Consider the following 18,809-nt stretch of genomic DNA (forward strand, 5'->3'; position numbering starts at 1 on the left):
CTAGGCACTGACAAAGGTCGCAGAGATGCGGCAAAATGACTAGAGCCCGACACGGTGTGATGGCGAGACCAAATGACCTCATGGGGATTGGGGTCCTCGATATAGTCCACCTCGTCCAGGTCCATTGCAACCGACTGGAAAACGGTCGATGGTGGTTACAGACTGCGAGGAAGGTGGGAGGACCATAGGAACAGAAAATGCTAGAGAGCCTGCAGGAAGGAGGTAAGGTTGGACGGAGTTTTGCGAGCCATGGAGGTTAACCCTTACCGTCAAGCGCTTGGCAGCAGTGCCACAGTAACTCCATTATCACTGACCATCAGAGCTCTGCTAGGGTTTCTTTTCCTCTTCATTTTCCGCCATTTTCAAAACAATTATTTGTTTGTGTTCTTGTCTATAATTTTTTTTGGAATAATTTATAAAGATTTAACAGTAAGGTGGTTTCAGATTTTAGATGTTTCATCAAGTAAATTCCAGTATAATACTGTATTCCATCTTTGTTTATAAGACTTTATTTGTTCAGGAACCTAACATGTCATATTTGGCCATGATATAACTGTTTACTATTTTAGTATTACAGTGAATTGATCAATGGACATAGGGTGCTTGTAAGAGATTAACTGCATACATGAGATACATTTTGGGCCTGTTTGGGTACACCAAACTTTATTTATAAGATATTCAATACCTGTTCAAGTACACCAAACTTTGTGTATAAGATCTCCAATAAAGAGAGTTACTTTACTTCATTCTTACTCCAGAATGAAGTATTTTCTCTTAACCTGTCATTAACTCTGTCAGTATTAACTATTTAACATGTTCTTTAATTTGTTTAAGCCATCAGGAGATTGTTGTTGTAGTGGGTGCATTTTTAGTGGGAAGATACCATTTTGTTTGAACGCTTTATTTAGATTATTTTTTACACAAATGTTCTTATGAACAATATTTCGATGGATGTCACGGTTTGTTAAAAGTGAGGACTCATAAATAGTGAGCACCTTATTCACATCCACCTACTCATTCTTTAAACTTTATATTGAATCACAATGCAGGAAATTCCAGGGATGCTCCTCGTTTTAGTGCTCTGTTCTGATTACCGAAAGAACAGGGATCTTGGCAATGATACAAAATTTCCTGTTATGAGGGGCTGCAAGTATTTTTGGCATGCACTTTCAGGATATACGACTGGTTTGATTGCTGCTCTTGCTGCAGGAATCTTGACACGATTACCACAGCCTGCACTTCTGTATTTGGTATTGATTAGCATCATGCACTTTAGACTGGATAACTTACAAGTTAAAAATATATTTCTTTGGCATCTTCATTGTGCTCTGGTATTCCTCAGTTACAAACTAGAAAGTTTTCATGTCATTGTCTACTTTGAGAATATGAATGAACTTGCATAGATTCCTTTTGAGAATATCTTGTTGGGGACCTGTTTTAATTTTTTTTTTGTCAGTTCACTCACTTATTTCTTCCATTTTATTTTTAGTATCCTTAGATGAAATGGCATTTTTTAATTTTTGGAATGGGTTATAGTTGTTAGGAAGTATTGAATAGTTTAGAGAATTCCTTCTTTCATGTATGAAGGTAGTTGTTTACCTTTGGACACATATTAATGGAAAGTGTATTCTGTCTCCAATTAAGAGATTTTTGGAATTGCCTTGCACTATATTATGATCAATATTTTGACCTTTAATCAAAATGAACGAGTACGTCTTCCACAATTTTCTAGGGTTCTAACATTAGAAAATACTCTGACTGCATTTGATTTCGTGTATAAAACGTATTTTCCCATTGGATGTTACATGGTATTTCTGATGCGTGCCTCTAGTATTGTTGTCGTCTGGAGTCAATGAGTTTACACCAGATTCTTTGTTTAGAGACTTGAGGTGTTTGGATGTTTCTAATATTGTGTAATTGCAGTGATGAATGGACCGATAAGTTTGACCCAAGTAATGGTACAAAACTTTTGTCTAAGGTCCATTTTTGTCGATTTAACTTCATCCTATTGCCATTGAAAAATTAGAGCCTTCAAGGTCATGCACATTTGATCCAGAAGACCAATAATACCCACAAATGGTCGTTTCTCATTAAAAAATTGAACACACAGTGAGGGGAATTAGAAATATGGAACCTGATTGTTTTATAGTGGTCCACTCACTATAAGTAACGTCTTAGTCTCTTAGAGTCTGTTTATGAAATATAATGACCAGAAATTGATACACAGACACAACACTTCATAATGGTGCTTGTATCACCATCAAACCCTAAACTCCATAAGCTGAGTGGTCAGAGCAGCCAGATCTTGTTTATGACTAGGTTGAGGAAACATCCTCTTGTTGGTTTCGAGATCATTTTGACCTATATCATCGATCATTCCAGAGTGCACCTTTTCCAGACCCCAAAATTGTCCCTCAGCGTTGACTTCATGTGGATTTGTTAGAGGTTCGTTGTCTACATTTCCTTTTAAAAATCTAGTGCATGAATGATTGTCCACATGTTCATGAAGAAGAGAACATCTTTGCGTTTGATGTGGTCTAGAGAAATTTTTTATTTGGTCAAGCCTGTATTCTTCATCAATTATTTTCTTGACATCGTTTTCATTCTTGGCACTGTAGTTGTATATGTCATCGAGGGTTTCATTACAGGTTTCATCAATATTCTGGGCTGTCCAACTTTATTATTGTTAACAATAGAGCCATCTAGAGGTGGAAATGGATCTGTATGACTGAAAGCTTCAATAATTGTGTGTTTATAACATACCCTTTTTTCGTCTACCAAGGAATATCCATCACATATGTCAATAACATTTTCTTCTAGATGAGTATTGACAGTAAAAGAGACTTCCCTATCCCATCAGGCTTGAGGAATAAATTCAGATTGTAGGCATAAAAAATAGCAGGACTGTCGGATTCCATGATATAGGATCTTTGAGGATTGAACTATAATATTAATTGTTTCTTCATTCAGATAATAATAATGGTCACATTATTACTTTGTTGGCTTTGAAAAACCTTTTGAGTTTATTGACCTCAAACTATAGGAAATCATGATTACTTCCATTTATTTCTTACATGATCATGATTAACATCAAAGTGCAATGTGGGGGTTACATTACTCCTCAAACTCACAATGAAATGTTGAGGTGCCAAGTATATTACCATGAAAGTCTACAACTCCCTTAATTTCAGTGTCTATGAAAATAGGATTAGTGTGATTGAACTATATTTCTGTGACCTCAAAAGTGTTTTCAGGATTTAAATTATCAGCAAGGGAAGCATGATATTCATCATCCTTTTCATATGGTTGATCTTTTGGGGGTAGAAACATGGTTTCTACCTGTCTAGAACTGCATTTGGGTTGCATCATAGGTGGAAATATTAAAAAAATCTTCATTTCCTCTGTTTATCACTTTGTCATGTAGGAAATCATGACTGGCATCCTCACAATGGTGAAAATTATTATCATGCTCCTTGTTTTCATGCAAATCATTCATAGAATCTAGGATAGATACATCAACACATAGTTGTTCTTTGATGAGGATGGGGTTTAATGTGGGGCCACGTTGGTCACAAGTAGCCTGTCCATCAAGAACTAATCTTTTGAATTTGGAGGGTCTTTTTCAGTGATACTGTTATCATCTTCAAGAGAGGTGGGAGCTTCTTCTTCTTGTACGTCTACCACAAGGTCTTGAAAGGTATTTTCATATCATCGGAACCCAGGGCCCCAATGCTTGAGAAAGCCCTCAATTAGACTAGCAATAGAAGATATTCCCTTTGGACTACCGGATCTAACCCAAGCCTTTTGTTTTTCCTCAAGATAGTATAGAATTAACCTCATGCATAACGTATATATATTCTTTTGAGAAGAGTATATATATTCTTTTCAATCCATGTCCTTGCCTTGCAGGACCTTGAGAGGGGTATATAGATTCTTCTCAATGGAAAACAATTTCTGTTTGTATGATTGTTTATGATCTAATCATCTGCACAATATCATAGTGCAAGGATTGTTAGGGGATCTATATTCAAAAGAAGGCTTGAAGATAATATCCACTATCAAATCAACCAAGGGTAGGCTTAAAATATGAAATTGAAAAACATTTTACTTCCTAATTCTCCCTACAAAAGAATTTTCAATTGCAAAGACTAAGCACAAAGAATATTGTGTAACTAGTATTTGACCTTGGGTAAGCTAGCTGCTACCCTCTCAAATATGATCAATGATGATGGTAAGTCTTGGGATTACACAGATTCCAGTGTGAATTATATAATGCTACCTAGTACTTTGTCAATCTAAACATTTTGTATAGGTTTACAAAGAATCCATCACAAGAGCAATCATTGAGAACCAACTTAAACAAAGGTATTATCAAGTTTATACCCAAACCCAATGATTCCAAAGTGACTATGAGCTGGAAGCCTATCACTCTGTTGAATGTCGCATGTAATAGTCTTACCAAAGCTCAATTCTCATAATCAAGCATATTCTCATGATTATTATCAAACTTGGGCAGACTTGTTTCATCAAAGGGCGATTCATCATCGCCAATATTATTGCAGTCTGTGAAGGCATGGAATGGCCCAGTCATTATGGCCATAACATCCTTGTCATCAAAACCAGCTTTGAAAAAACTTATGTGATAGCGTGGTATCCCTTTATTCTACCTCTTGTATTTGAGCCAATTTCTCTAAAGGCTTTTAAGATATTATTCACCAAGACCTAACCTTGCCTCTCTCTTAAAGAGTGTAAACCAGAATTAATCCTTTTCCGATCAAGTTGTCAAACAGAGGCCAGTGTATGTCTGATATCTCATAGGGTCAAGCAAGGTGTCATTAAAGTGGATTCATCTGCACAAACCATATCCAAATAATCTTTTGAATGGGCTAAAACTCATTGTTCTAGATTGGAGTCAATTGATAATGTGTTATAGATTACTTAGGCATTTTCTGCAAGGCCCTTAGCTCTAAACATTCAATGAGTGAAAACCTATTTCTACAGGTAGAGCTCACAAAACATGCCCGATTGACTTAAGGGTAGAGCTCACAGAAGGTGCCAGATTTACTTAAAACACAAGGGTGGGTTTGGGTCAAGTCAAGCCAGATTTTTAAATTCCTAGGAATTCCTTTTCTTTCCAAGAAACACGTGAGGAAAATGGGATATGCTTATCCAAATGTGGGAAAATAATTTTGGTTAATGGATTTATAAGCCCAAGACCTTAGCAGCATGATTTCAGATCTGTGCTAAGTGTTGGCTTCTATGCATGTTATTCTTTATTGTGGGTGCCCTTGGTTGATTCTTTGTGCCAATTTTGATGGGGGGATGGGTTTCAACTTTTCATAGATTCAGGAACCTTTAATATAGATGGAGGGAATGGAGTGGCTTTGGTATTCCCAGGACATCTGTAGAACTGTGGTTATGTGTACCTTTAATGTATTTGATGACCACTGTAAATTTTTGCAAGAAGGCAATCCAGTTGAAATGATGTCTTTGGTGCACCTTGGAGTGGATTTGAAGGAATTAGAAAGGCTTATGATATAAAATGATAATTGTCTCTTGTGTTATGCATAACAATTGTTGTTATATTCGATATTCTGCCAACATGCCATGCAGATTTTGTTTTTCAATGTGTATTCATGTATTAATTCAACTGTTTTAAAACTATTTTATGTGATCAATGATATGCAGAGGCACTTTCATGGGTGCTTTAGATCCTAAAAGGCTAAAATTGCATACACAGGAGTTTATATATAAAAGTGAAGATGTGACAGGAAGTAAATTTTATCATGCTCTAATAACCAACTAGGGTTTTGGTGAACAGCCTTTTGAAAATATGTTCTAATGGTTCTTATGTGTATTTGTATTCCTGTAGCAGGATAGTTCCAACAGGATTTGATTTAGACAACTTCCAAGAAAGCCATTAAGGTAATTTTTACATGTATTAGCTACAATTGCAGACTATTTTAGCACACTTTGTCTTGATGCTCTTTGTTTGTCACTAAGGATTAATGAGGATCACTGTTTCATTGATAGCTTCGTGCACAAACATTAATGATTAAATAGGTTATTTTAATGATACCACAGTTGTGCATATTTGTTGTGATTACCCTTTTGTTCCCAAAATTGGTTAGATCTCACCAAAATCATCCTACACCTTTTTCATCTTTCCACTTTATTTTCCCCGGCAAACAATTCCCTATCTAATGCATAAGGTTTATGGTGGGTCACACCATCTTTAATGACGTGAATGTGTGTCATACATTATGACAATCCCGTTTCTTGTGTCACTTTATTATAGGTGACATATCTGTCAGAGGTTGACTGCAACCAGGAAAAGCCATTTTGGGATCTTGTGATTTGATGTGAGCTATTATAGGAAAGGTCCTGAAAGGCTTGCCTTGGTTCTGTTGTTAAAATGTTAGGTCATTAAAGTAATGGTCAAGTTTTGAAATTAGTGTACATGAAACAATCATGTGTGGTGTAATTTGAGGGTCTGTAAAATGGCAAGTCAATAAGAGGACAAACTTGGCTACATATGTGGTGAGAGAGAGATTATAGGAAGTGAAAGGTTATTGGGCAAATAAAGAGTCATAGGAATTGGAATGTTTAGTGTTAAAAGCTCTATCATGTGTTCATGTGCTTCCAAATCCATTTTCTTTTGCTCTATCTTTGTAATAAAATTGTCAGTGTCTCATTTCATAGTATTTTTGTCTTATTGAATGATCTATGTGATCCAGTTTCAGTGATAACATGATGCTAATTTGCTTCAATTTTGACCTGGCGTCAGAGCTGAAGCATGTGTTTTTGGAAAGCAGAAGATGGATAGCTTTGAAATATCTAAATTGAGAGCAACACAAATCACGAGTTATTTCATAGTGACATTTGTGGTCCTATCTTAACAAAATCACTTTGAGGAGCAATCTACTTAAGCATCTCTGCCATGTGAGCCCTGGAACTCTTGTTTCTAGGAAAAAATAAACTGTAAAAAATAACAGTTTCTGGGAATCTATTGAAACTGACTCTGTAGCAATCCCTAATCACTATAAAGACCTAGATACACCTGTCATCAAATATAGACCCTAAGATATATTGACTGCTCAACAGATTATGAATCTCAACAATAGATTTTATTCAAGGTTGAATATGCCAGATGAAGGTATTTTACTTCTGGAAAACTGAAGCCCATACATCATCAAGATGTACCCTGACTGTCATACATAATCATACTAATAGTAACATATGCTGACTTCCCAGGATATCAAAGAAACTGCTTTAATATTCTATTCAGTTGTAGACATATGGCAAATACTTTGAAAACCTTGGTAGCTTTGCTTAAGCTATTAAGCAAGCCTTCAAACTTCTGATCAGCAAGTCTTCCATCTTTCATCTTCTCCCACATGCATTTTGTCATATGAGTTATCAATACTGTAAATCAGCTATACAGAATTTTGACAAATCTCACTCAAAGACAAACCCTAGGCACCACCAAAAACATCGACTCTCAATCTTGATGTGCATTATACTACCCTGCAATCGTTATTTCACAATTGTGTATGCAGTAGTACTGACTCATGTATAGTGATCTCAATGTCAAGACTTTCACAATTCTCAGCCTTTGCAAAATGCATACAACACCTACTCTCAACAAATGTAACTATCTGAAAGTATTGTCAATAGAATATATGGAGAAGCAATTGAAGTGACCTTTTGAGCTATTGCTTTAGAGACAATGACTTGATATTTCAATCTCCAGAAGGGATATAGCAATATTCAATAGTAGTAAGCCACCAATCAACTATGGATGATCAAGTGAACAAGGTAATCATCATAGTGTTCCAAGGGTGATCTTCACAAGATGAAAAGCTTAGGACATACTACCTCAAATTATATTCTTCAGATTTGAGCCACAGAGGTATTTCAACTAATAAAATTAGATATTGAAAGATTGACACAATCCAAGGTTGTGATCAACTTGAACCCCATATGATGCTTTTGTCATTTATCTTCATCCTCAGGATTGTGCCATTTATATTTATATGATATACCAGCAGCTACAGGGTTTACTGTGCTAAAGACTTAACCTTGTCAATGTTACTTCTATGCAAGGTTCTTGTCAATTTATAACCCAGATCTAAGTGTTGGAAATAATACTGAGAGGGGGGGGTGAATCAGTATTATCAGATCAATCAAACTTTTCAATGCTCAGAAACATATACGCTACTTCAGTTAGGTGAACCAGCGTGTACACGCTACTGTGGTTAAGTAAAACAGCGTATAAGAAGAAAACTCATAATTTAGTTAGCTTATTCTTCAGTTAAGTTCATCAGGACATTATTCACCTCATTAACAGTAAGCAGGTGCAGTATAACAGAACAGATCAAAAACCACACACATGAACACCAAGATATAAGGTGGAAACCCAATGTGGGTGAAAACCACCTGCTGCAAGTTGTCTCTATCTTTCTTTAATAATAAACTTCAGTTTACAATATTTTGTACTGGTGCAGCCTTGTACCAGTACGTAGGCTACAACCTGTAGAAGGCTACAACCTTCTCTCGTTCTCCAAACTTCCTTGGAAGGGAGCTCCAACCCCCTTTGCTCTTGTACTAGCCAAGATACTAGTACGTAGGTGCTGGCCTACAATCTTCTTTCTTTCAGGTATCACTTTTCATACATTTTCAGACTGGATATTCCTGAAGCACATCATTCAATCTGTAGAACCCAATTCATTCAACTTTCATAACATATCCATGAAGCATAAAACAACCAATACTAGAATTATCAAACTTTGAATCACTGAACCACTGAACCCTGTCAATCACCAGATACCAGAACCAGAGCAGTCTACAGAACTCTGCAATAACAGTCAGATCCAACTGCAAAACCCAAAAATAAGCTTTAAGAGATATACGCTACTTCAATGAGCAAAAAACGCGTGTACACGCGTTTTTACTTAAGCCAACCTGCGTACAGATCTAAAAATAGATTCTCTCAACTTGCAGCTGTACCAGACATCAGTTAGATCCAGAACATAATATTGCGACAGTATGCAGATCTAGAAATGCACATAATCAACCATATCATAATAGAGCATTTCAAACCATTAGATCCCGATTTGTCCTTAGATCTAGTCTTCCATCCGCCGATGTGATTTCTCCTTAGCTCATATCAAGCAACCCGAACCCTGCATATCAGATCTCTTTCTCTCTTAGATATTCAAGCCTTGTCGAAAGATGATATTGCCTAATGATCTTCTTCTCCTTATATAGCCTTAGGCCTTTCTCAATACCAAGAGCCAAAACCATAGTAACACAATACCATCAACTTTAAAACTAGGGATCGACACGCCCGTCGAGACATAATGATCCGAAATCATAGGCACAACTTCCAAGGACTAACCACCATGGACCAAAGGAATCTTTCCACATACACGCGCTTTTTCTGAATCGAACTAGCGTGTACACGCGACTTGGGCTTAACGAAACGGCGTGTATGAGCTTCCTTGGCATGCTGTACTGAGATCTGTCTTCTGATTAAGTTGCCATCACCTGTACCAACCTCTGAGTGAGTTGCCATCAAGGACAACACTTAAATCATAATGCCAACAATCTCCCCCTTTGGACTTGATGGCAACCACCACACCAAGTCACTCTCCCCCTTTGACATCAAGGGCAAAGGGCTGTGCTCCCCCTGAGGACATGCTGATACCTCTGCTTGGCTGTGCTGACTCGTGCTCCCCCTGACAGTAGGCCAGATCTGCAAAAGATGTTCTTCAACAAGAACCAAGACTTATACACCATAAGGGACCGTCCTATCACCAAAAGACTCAATACATACATCCATACTCCCTACCAAGAGGGGACAAATCAGAAACAACCAATTATATTACAGCATTCATCCCAGGCATAGTGGGGAAACCAACATAGGCCGTTACATGACCTTGACACCATAAAAGAAATATGACAAGAGAGATACATGACATAGAGACAACAGATCTAGACCAAGACTTAGGAAAGGCACCAGCAACATCTGATAAACATCTTGTTAGATCAGCAACCAGGATTTCTTTCTGAGCTCCTTCTCCTGAAACCAACAACCAAAACATCTGAATGCCAACAATGCTTTATGAGACTTTTAAGCTGCTCCCCCTGAACCTGTGCCTGTTGCACTCCCTGAAACTGTGCCTGAAGAATTCTGACATTCCCATTGCTGTTCAGAACTCCAGAGTTTGCCCTTGCTGTTCAGAACTTCATATACGCGATTTTTCCTGTATAAAACAGCGTATGTACGCGGATATACTTTCTGCAACAAGCGTCCAACATATACGCGACTTACCCATCATGAAACCGCGTGTATACGCGCATATCCCTTCCGTAACCTGCGTATACCAACTTTTCTGTAGAACAAACAAACTTCAACAACAGGATGAAGCATCAACTACTCCCAGCTTTTGTCTGAGATATTCAAAAGTTTCCCTGGGCAGTGGTTTTGTGAGAATATCAGCAACTTGCTCCTTAGAAGGAACATACTCCAACTTGACCTTCTGCTCAAGCACTTGTTCCCGAAGAAAATGGTACTTGATTGGTATGTGCTTGGTCTTTGAGTGCATGACTGGATTCTTTGAAATGCTGATTGCACTTGTATTATCACATAAGATAGAGACAGGTGGAGTGCAAGTGATTTGAAAGTCCTGCAAGGTCTGCATCATCCAAAGAAGTTGTGTGCAACAAGATGCTGCAGCCACATATTCTGCTTCAGCTGTAGATAAGGCAATCGAACTTTGTTTCTTGCTGAACCAAGATACTAATCTGGAACCCATGAAGAAAGCACCTCCACTTGTGCTTTTCCTATCATCCACACTTCCAGCCCAATCTGCATCTGTGTAAGCATGAAGAGTGAGATCTGTATTTCTAGGATACCATAAGCCATAGTTTTGGGTCCCTTGAAGATATTTGAAGATTCTTTTGACTGCCTGAAGATGAGTTTCCTTTGGGTTGGCTTGAAATCTTCCAACCATTCCTACTGCATGTGTAATATCTGGTCGAGTACCTGTCAAATAAAGCAAACTCCCAATCATGGATCTATAAGTGGGTTGGTGAACTGCTGCTGATTCATCATTTGCACTGAGGCTGCATCCTGTAACCATGGGTGTACATACTGGCTTTGACTCTTCCATGCCATACTTCTTCAAGATCTGCTTGAGGTATTTGGTTTGAGACAAGAAGATACCTCCTTCATTTTGTTGGATTTGCAATCCAAGAAAATATGTCAATTCTCCAAGAAGTGACATTTCGAATTCTTTCTGCATAACCAAGGCAAAGTTTTGACTCATGGTCTCTTCATTGCTGCCAAAAATAATATCATCTACATAAACAACAAGAATTAGCAATTTGTTATTTTCAACTTTTATATAGAGATTGCTATCTGCTGATCCTTTTGAAAAGCCTTGTTGGTGAAGATATTTGTCCAACCGATAGTACCAAGCCCTTGGAGCTTGTTTGAGTCCATAGAGTGCCTTTTTCAATCTGCATACAAGGTTTGGATCATTCCCAAGAATGAAACCATCTGGCTGCTCAATATATACTTCTTCTTCTAAGTCTCCATTCAGGAAGGCTGATTTCACGTCCATTTGAAATACCTTGAAGTTTTGAAAGCTTGAGAGAGCAAGGAACATTCGGATGGCCTCTAGTCTTGCCACAGGAGCAAAGGTCTCTTCAAAATCTATTCCTTCTTGCTGTGCATACCCTTTACAAACAAGTCTGGCCTTGTTTCTAATTACTTCTCCATTTTCATTTAATTTATTCTTGAAGACCCATTTTGTTCCTATTACATTCTTATCTTTTGGTCTAGGAACTAATTCCCAAGTGTTGTTCTTTTCGATTTGCTCAAGTTCTTCATCCATTGCTTTGACCCAACATTCATCTTTGCATGCCTCTTTCACATTTTGTGGTTCAATGGAGGAGAGTAGTGCCAAGTAGCTTGAAGCTTCTGCAAGTGTCCTTCTTGTTTGTACTCCTGCTTCTTTCTGCCCCACAATCTGAGTTTCTGGATGATTCTTTTGGACATATCTGGATGGAGTCTTCTCTTCTATTCTTGTCTGCTCCTCTGGTTCTTCTTGAGATTCTTCTTCTTCTTGAGGTTCTTCTTCTTCATTATTTCGCCTTTGAGAGTAACCTTCATCTTCTTCAATGTCTTCATGATGAACTTGCCTAGGAATATATCCCTTCTCATCAACCACTATATCAATACTGTCAACAATTCTGCCAAGTCTTTTATTGTAGCACTTGTATGCTTTGCTATGTGGAGAATAACCAAGAAGAATGCCCTCATCTGCTCTAGGTTCAAGTTTGCCAAGTTGCTCATCAGTATTCTTGATATAACATTTGCTCCCAAAGATTTTGAAGTGCTTCACGGAAGGAGTTTTACCACTCCAAAGCTCATGAGGTGTTTGAGTGCTGTTTACTCGGACATTTGTTTTGTTAAGAATAATAACAGCAGCATGTGCAGCTTCACCCCAGAAGGTTGCAGGAGTACCTGATTCATCGAGCATAGCACGAGCCATTTGTTGGATAGTTCTGTTCATTCTTTCCACAACCCCATTTTGCTGAGGAGTTCTAGCTGTAGAGAATTCTCTTCTTATCCCATGTTCATCGCAGAAATCGAAAAATTCATTTGATGTGAACTCCCCACCTCTGTCAGATCTGAGGCACTTAATTTTGTGTCCTGATTCATTTTCAGCCAATGCTTTGAAGGATTTGAATTTTTCGAATGCTTCATCTTTGTGCTTCATAAGCCCTAACCAAACAAACCTTGAGAAATCATCAATGAATAATATCAGATATTCTTCTCCTCGAGGTGTCCTTTTCCTAAATGGACCACATACATCTGTATGGACTAGCTCAAGAGGCAAGCTAGCTGATCCTTCCTTCTCTGGAAAGTTAGTTCTGGTTTGCTTTCCAAACTGACAAGATTTGCATATGGTGTTGTCTGGAATTTTGATATCTGGAAGATCGCGAACTGCCTGATATTTGCATGCTTTCCTTATTTGTGAGAAACTTAGATGTCCCAACCTTCGATGCCATAACCAGTGCTCTTCATCCTTGCTAAGATAGCATTGTTGTTGTCCTTCTTCAAATATGTACAGATTATTTGGAGTTCTTTTGCCCTTGAGAACTGTTTTTCCTGTATCAAGATCACGAACAAGACATCCATTCGATCTAAAAATAACCTCGGTTTTTTGATCACACATCTGGCTGACACTTAGAAGATTATGCTTCAATCCATCAACATATAAAACATTTCCAGCCTTGACCTTTTCTTTCAAAGGAGCAATACCTTTTCCTTTTATAGTTGCAGGAGTATCATTTCCAAAAGAAACTTTCTTTCCCTTTTCTAAAGTAGAATAAGATTCAAGTTTTTCTTTATCACCTGTCATATGTTTCGAACATCCACTGTCAATGTACCATAGATTTTCCTGTCCTTCTGCATAAAATGCTATCCCACATCTTTCTGTTTGAGGTTCCTTTATTCTCCATGTTTTGGTGCTTGTGGCTTGTTCCTTTTTCTCCTGAAACCTGCTCCTGCATTCAGAGTCTTTATGACCAAAATTATTGCAAATAGAACATTCAACTTCATTTTCAAGAACCGAAAAGTTGTTATAGGTCCTTTTTGTAATCCCTGTCATACTTCTTTGTTTTTGAGCTTCCCTAGTCATGATTGTTTTATATGCAACACATTGAGCTGCTTTGTGACCAAAGTTGTGGCAAGAAAAGCATTGTCCATTGAAGAAGCTTCTGCGGTTATTGAATCTACCAGCCAACTGATTGTAATTTCTATTTTCATCTATTCTTGAGCCAAACTGAGAAGATTTTACCTGTGGTTGGTTGTAGCTTTTGTTCATCCTTAAGGAGGATTGTCCCTGATAGTTTCTGTTTGTAATTCGTCCCTGCTTTACCTGATTATCTTCATTGTTCTTCCGCTCATTTCTTCTTGCTGCATCAAGATAACTTTTTGAGGTGGATGCTTGAGAGGTTTCTCCATTATAGCCCAAACCTGTCTTGTTTAGAGGAGACCGCTGCACACTGATAATCTCATCCAAAGTTTCAGATCCTTTGACAAATTTAAGATTAATAGCTTTTGTTTTCTCAATTTCTTTTCTGAGACCAACAATTTCACCTTCTAGTTTTTCAAGATGTTTTTCCTTTTCATCAATCTGAAATTGCAAAGTATCAATGATCACATTCTTTTCTTCTATGCCTCTCTTGAGTCTAGTGATTTCATTATAGAGATTATCCACATCTACAGCATCCTCATAATCATCATCTTCAAATGCCATTAACAGCTTATATTTATTACCTTGTTCATCTTCATCACTGTTTGATAAGCCATCACTATCTTCATGGGTGTAGTAGCTTTTCTTATTTGCACTTTGTTTCTTGTTCCATCTAGCAGGTTCTTTTCCTTTATCCTTATAAGGACATTTTGCAGCATAATGACCTACTTTCCCACAAGCAAAGCATTTGAAAGGTAGCTTACCTCTGAACCTTCCAGAACCCCTTTGAAGATTTCTGACAAAATTTGATTCTTCTTCCTCTTCTTCTGGAACATGGCTTGCTTCATAGTAATCTTCTTTTCCTGATGCCTTAAAAGCAGCTTCCCTTCTGTCAGATGGACCTCCCTTTCTCATTTCATAAGCGGTTAGAATTCCATGTAGCTGAGACATAGTGAGAACACGGAGATTTTCTTTTTCTTCTATTGCAGATACTTTAGATTCAAACTTGGGGGATAATGATCTTAGAATCTTTTGAACTACTATAGTTTCTCTTATTTCTTCACCCAAATTTTTCATACAATTAACAATCTCATCTACCCGAAGAAAATAATTAGCCACACTTTCATCATTATACATCTTGAGAGTCTCATATTGAATCCTGAGAGTTTGAAGTTTAGCTTGCTTTACCTGTTCATCTCCTTCATAGCTAGTGATCATTTTGTCCCATATTTCTTTTGCTGATTTGAAGTGCATGACCTTCATGAATTCTGTTTGAGATATACTTCCTAATAGAGTACTGACTGCTTTTGCATTTGTTTCATACTTCTTTTTCTCAGCTGGATCTGTAGGAGTAGCTGAAGGAAAAGCATAGCCTGTTTCTACAATGTTCCAAACTTCTGTACCAAGAGATTGAAGATATGCAGTAACTCTTACCTTCCAATAATTGAAATTTGTCCCATCAAAAATCGGTGGCCTGATTGATGCTTCTTTCTCGTAGCTGCTCATGATGAATGATCTACCTTCAAGCGATCAAGCTTCTCTGAAGGACCTGCTCTGATACCAATTGTTGGAAATAATACTGAGAGGGGGGGGTGAATCAGTATTATCAGATCAATCAAACTTTTCAATGCTCAGAAACATATACGCTACTTCAGTTAGGTGAACCAGCGTGTACACGCTACTGTGGTTAAGTAAAACAGCGTATAAGAAGAAAACTCATAATTTAGTTAGCTTATTCTTCAGTTAAGTTCATCAGGACATTATACACCTCATTAACAGTAAGCAGGTGCAGTATAACAGAACAGATCAAAAACCACACACATGAACACCAAGATATAAGGTGGAAACCCAATGTGGGTGAAAACCACCTGCTGCAAGTTGTCTCTATCTTTCTTTAATAAGAAACTTCAGTTTACAATATTTTGTACTGGTGCAGCCTTGTACCAGTACGCAGGCTACAACCTGCAGAAGGCTACAACCTTCTCTCGTTCTCCAAACTTCCTTGGAAGGGAGCTCCAACCCCCTTTGCTCTTGTACTAGCCAAGATACTAGTACGTAGGTGCTGGCCTACAATCTTCTTTCTTTCAGGTATCACTTTTCATACATTTTCAGACTGGATATTCCTGAAGCACATCATTCAATCTGTAGAACCCAATTCATTCAACTTTCATAACAGATCCATGAAGCATAAAACAACCAATACTAGAATTATCAAACTTTGAATCACTGAACCACTGAACCCTGTCAATCACCAGATACCAGAACCCAGAGCAGTCTACAGAACTCTGCAATAACAGTCAGATCCAACTGCAAAACCCAAAAATAAGCTTTAAGAGATATATGCTACTTCAATGAGCAAAAAACGCGTGTACACGCGTTTTTACTTCAGCCAACCTGCGTACAGATCTAAAAATAGATTCTCTCAACTTGCAGCTGTACCAGACATCAGTTAGATCCAGAACATAATATTGCGACAGTATGCAGATCTAGAAATGCGCATAATCAACCATATCATAATAGAGCATTTCAAACCATTAGATCCCGATTTGTCCTTAGATCTAGTCTTCCATCCGCCGATGTGATTTCTCCTTAGCTCATATCAAGCAACCCGAACCCTGCATATCAGATCTCTTTCTCTCTTAGATATTCAAGCCTTGTCGAAAGATGATATTGCCTAATGATCTTCTTCTCCTTATATAGCCTTAGGCCTTTCTCAATACCAAGAGCCAAAACCATAGTAACACAATACCATCAACTTTAAAACTAGGGATCGACACGCCCGTCGAGACATAATGATCCGAAATCATAGGCACAACTTCCAAGGACTAACCACCATGGACCAAAGGAATCTTTCCACATACACGCGCTTTTTCTAAATCGAACTAGCGTGTACACGCGACTTGGGCTTAACGAAACGGCGTGTATGAGCTTCCTTGGCATGCTGTACTGAGATCTGTCTTCTGATTAAGTTGCCATCACCTGTACCAACCTCTGAGTGAGTTGCCATCAAGGACAACACTTAAATCATAATGCCAACACTAAGGAGATATGTCATAGATACTGATTTCAGGGCACTGAGATAAGGTCATATTACAGGAGCAAGCTATCTCTGGCTAGATTATAGTTTAGACTGCTTCAAATAATAATCACAGGTGCAAGCTTGATTAGTACGAAGTTAATGAAATCTGAATTATGTTATACTACGAGGTTACAACAGTACAAATATGTTATAGATGAGAATTGTAGTCACTATCATGGGATTTGTAGAGTATCAATTTCCATGTGTCATATCTTATCCATCGTATCATGGCCAATATGGAGTTTGAACATACTATTTTACATATCAAGGTGTTGTGTAGACATAATGAGTCATTGTCATGCGACTGGAGAGATCTGTAGTGATTCTTATGAACACTAGGCAGGCCAGAGTTTATAGAATGCAAATCATAAAATGTGAGTCATAGAAACAATGCAGGTCAAGGATCTTAAAGGGCTGAAACACTTCTGTAATGATGAACTGAGATAATGCCAATTATTGAGAGGGTTTGATGGCAAACTGTTACAACCTTCTTTCTTTGCTCCTGGACCCCTACCTGACTGTGGCCTTCCTCCAAACACCTCTGTTCCAATTTTCTAATGGTTTGGACTATTATTCAAACAAAAGATAAGAGTCACAGTCTCCCATCCAAGAGATCCAAGGCCTGCAGCCTCCTACCAACATTTCAACCTCCTGTCCAAGGCTGTCAAGGCCTGTGATCTACTTGTAACACACAGCTAGGGCTGTGGCCTGCTGTAGAGAGAAAAATCCAACTATGACAAGCCCAAAGATCATGCAGAACTCCCTCTCGGATGCATCTTCCTCCTTGTTGCAGTTTGGACCTATGAGAGATTACAAAGCAGTCCCAAACACATGGAAGAGTGCTTGAGCTAGCTGCGCTCTAGCCTGGGCATATGTGGCCTAGAGAGAAGGATTTTACACCCTCCAAATTGCTTACCAATAAGTTGTTGTAGCAGCCCTCTTTCCGTGGCTTGTAATAGAGATGCAACACACCAAATGGCATAGAAAAATACCCAGTGAGCATATCTCTAACTGCGGCCCTATCCAATTAGAAACTCACTCTCATTATCAAGAGTTAAACCTCCCAGACAATCCTCTAGCCTCCACCCATGGTGCCTCAGACCTGCAACTCTCTCCCAAGGAAACTGCACCCTAAATAGAGATAAACATCTTCATAAACTTGACTCTTGGCACCTACGTCCTTGCCTTAGATGTCCACCTTTTTCAAAGGCGTGGATGATGCACTTGGATGTGTCGAAATGTGGTGAGAGGACACCTCTATATATACAATTCGATGGGGGCTCATTGGACGTGACCATTAGGCTTGATGTGTCGACATAAGGATGAGGCCGACCTTATAAATTTACTTGAGAGAACTTAAATTCGAAAACCCATTTTCCTTATCCAAGTTTGGCGATCTTTAGATCGATTTTGGTCTTATCGAAGAGAGGAATTTAATGTTGCAATAATCTTTCCCATAGGAGCTGTCCAAAGTGGAATTTGGCCCTATTTGCCAATTTTAACAAACCAACATGATGGAGTCTAGCTAGATTAACCCTCCAGTTGTGCAAAGAAATTTTGGGTTGACAGAGTTACCTTTTATAGGACCTAGTTCATTCTAACAAACGAGAAATGCTTGAGAATCAGTGCCCTGTGTCATTTTCAAATGCTGCAATGGATTATGAGTTCTCCGACAATGTTATCGAGGCAACTGTTACAAAAATAACAAAAAATTATCTTTGGTCATTTCACAGAGATTGTTTTCCTTTAGAAATAGAGAGAGATTGTTTTTACAATACCTTCTTTTGTTTGTGGCATGTAAGTAGATCTTGAGAGTAATATAGAATAGGAAAACTAGTTGGTCAGCGTGTGATAAAGGTGAGTAACTTCTTGGACACCAAATTCTAACCCTACCACATTCTTCTAAGAACACTGAATCCAGAAATATCCAAGGCTTCAACTACACTGATTATGTCATA

The sequence above is a fragment of the Pinus tabuliformis genome, chromosome 1_2, assembly GCF_031772625.1.
Source record: "Pinus tabuliformis cultivar Carrire ecotype Pingquan chromosome 1_2, CPIR1, whole genome shotgun sequence".
NCBI lineage: Eukaryota > Viridiplantae > Streptophyta > Pinopsida > Pinales > Pinaceae > Pinus > Pinus tabuliformis.